This window comes from Pelodiscus sinensis, chromosome 4 (genome assembly GCF_049634645.1).
Source record: "Pelodiscus sinensis isolate JC-2024 chromosome 4, ASM4963464v1, whole genome shotgun sequence".
NCBI classification, from domain to species: domain Eukaryota; kingdom Metazoa; phylum Chordata; order Testudines; family Trionychidae; genus Pelodiscus; species Pelodiscus sinensis.
In genome coordinates, this window is record NC_134714.1 from 19125720 (window position 1) to 19128527 (window position 2808).

A 2808-nucleotide genomic window follows, 5' to 3' on the forward strand; every position below is an offset into this window, starting at 1 on the left:
AAGATCATTTCCTGATCTTCATACCCACCCGGAGGGAAGAGTGTTCTTAATAGCCATGAGATACTTGAAATGAGCAATTTGGATAGGGATGTTCTGTTTAGCTTCATGTTTCATCTTCCCAGAACCTCACTGACACCTAATATTCCAGACTGTTGTTTGCAGCACGTCACTATATAAATGCTAGTGGATTTGATTATCTGAGCTCTCAGAGGAAATGAATACCCAGAACTGTGCAGCTTTGCTAAGTGGCAATCTTATGCTGGTCCTGCATAATCAGGCTGTACCTAGCATCCAATAATATATTTACAATATCTTTTAGACAAAGCTCAATTTGATGAGGTTGGCTCTTCAGCAGCAGGGAGCATGTATGCTACAATGGGCTTTAGAGTAATGGTTTAGATCTCTCTACAGCATGTAGCACACATAAGCCTTGAAGCATAAAAATCATAAATGATTAACCTACTTGATTTCCCATAAATGACAGAAATATGCTCCTCATGGTTTATTTTATTTCCTAAAAACAAAGGCATGATGTCATAATCTGTTGTGGCAAATCAGACAAAAATCTCTTTCAAGATGATCAGTCCAAGTTCCTAACTGATGATTTTGCACTCTATTAATTGCTAATTATTATCTGTGTAGGTGGCAGTTTAATTATTATGATAAGATCATAACTGTTTTTGTTTAATATTGTCCTTTTCATCTCCATAAACTGTGCCTGAATTGTAATTTGAAGAAAATAGAGCTGAGACACAATTTTCCACCAAAACTTTGGGTTTTTTTGACTAAAGAGAAATTTTCACCCAAAAAAATCAATTTTCCTAAAAAATAGTGGGGGGGGAGTGGTTTGCTAAAAAACAAGAAGTAAAATTTGTAAGCTTCTGAACAACCAAAATCTCAATCCAAAATGTTCATGTTTTTGTTATTTTGATTGAAAATATTGATACAAACAAAGAAAGGTATTGATTTCACCTATTTTTTTATAACAAATATCATTTCCCAACCACCTCTAAAAGAAGCAAAGACATTATATGTATTTCATTTAATTTTACTTTGTTCTTTAAGTGGTGCTACATGATATGCTCTGATGGCCTATGTTTTTCCACCTGGTATTTAAAATAGATTTTGATGTATAAAGTCCAAACTAGCTCAAGACCTTGCTGCCTGGGAGATTACCTCTCTTCCGTGCCATTGAGCTATGGTTGAGATCTATGACGTCACTCAAACTGAAGAGGACTGCTTGCCAGCTGTTTTCTGTAATGGCCCCTTTGGAATGCACATCCCCACCCTGGTCCAAAATAGCCCAAGTCTGCTAACTGGACATGCAGCAAAGCACATCTTTTCAAGAGGATTGCTGATTAAACTAATATTATTGGAAGCGGGGAATGTTGTGGGCAAATGGGGGTTTTGTTTTGTTTTGTGGTGCTTGGTTATTTGCTAGTATGTACTAGACTGTTATGGGGCTATGGAGGACTTTGTGATTCACTGTATTTTCAAATATTTTTCAGAGGCTCTTAGAATTCTTTGAGTGCTGCTTCTCATTATTTAAGGAAAGAAGAAAAGATTGAAGCATGCGTAGTGATTCCACAGTTAAAGCTGAGCTTTTCAAAACAGGATTAAAATTCCTTTTCCTCACGTGCTCATGATTGAATTGAGTCTCCAAATGTAACACAATTGCTTTCCAGAGGACGTGTATATTCTCTAGGACATTTTTAACGTAGGGGCCTGCAGCCTGCAACTGACCTTGGGCGTGTTGACTTAATTGCTTATGAAATATGAGGGGCTTAGCTGACTGTGCAAGCTGCATATGAAATCTACATAAAATTTACTAAATGGGTCTCAGTGACTTACACCCACAAAGAAAGTGAACCAAATTTATTCCCAGTTTAACTCCATTGAATATAATGGAGTCATCCAGAGGATGAATTTGTCCACATACCTTATGTAGAGCTATTAAAAACACATCTCCCCGAAAAGTAGAAGGCACGGACAAATTCTTCCTCTTTGTTTGAAATGTTGCTATTTTCGACCTCTGGGCCAAAGAAAGAATTATATAAATAGAATTTCTATTTCTGCCTGCTTCCCTGTCCTGGAGAAATATGTGTAAATAAGAGATCAAAAGCTCCTATACAAACATTCAACATGAAGCTGACAGACTGCACAAGCAGAGCAGCTCTCAGCATCTCATAGCATAGAGACTTAGTAAGCCCCTGAGAGATCACAGAGTCTTTTCCTCCACTCAACTATGCCCTATGAAAGGCCTTTTTTATTTTATTTTCATTTTAATGTTGGCTTTGAAAATATGCCAACATTGGAATAATTGGGCAGTAAATAGTTTGCAATTGCTGCTGCAAGTTATTTCTCCAACCTATTCTGAATCATGCTTGGATGTCAGAGGGCTCATCATATAATCTTCCCATGTGCTTAACTCCCACACTGCAAACAATGCATGAGAGCTGCAGGGTTGGACTTCAGCAAGCCCCACCAAACTTCTGCTTTTATGTTAAATATAAACTCATAGAGCCACCATGATCGTGCCTGGACTGTCTTTTGTTTCAGTCTTTCATCACTTACTCCCCAACATCCCAGCCAGCTGTGCTCTTTCAACTGAGCCAATCAGATCTGGTAGGACATTATCGATGGCTTTATCGGTATGAAATCCTTACAGTGCATTGCCCGAATGCTTAGGAATGTAACACTGAAAAGAAATATCATCCTGGTTGTCACACAACAGCAGAGAGAAATGCTGAGCTTCTAAAGTGCAGAATAAATTGTATTTCCCTTTCTTTATTCAATGCAATAGATGGT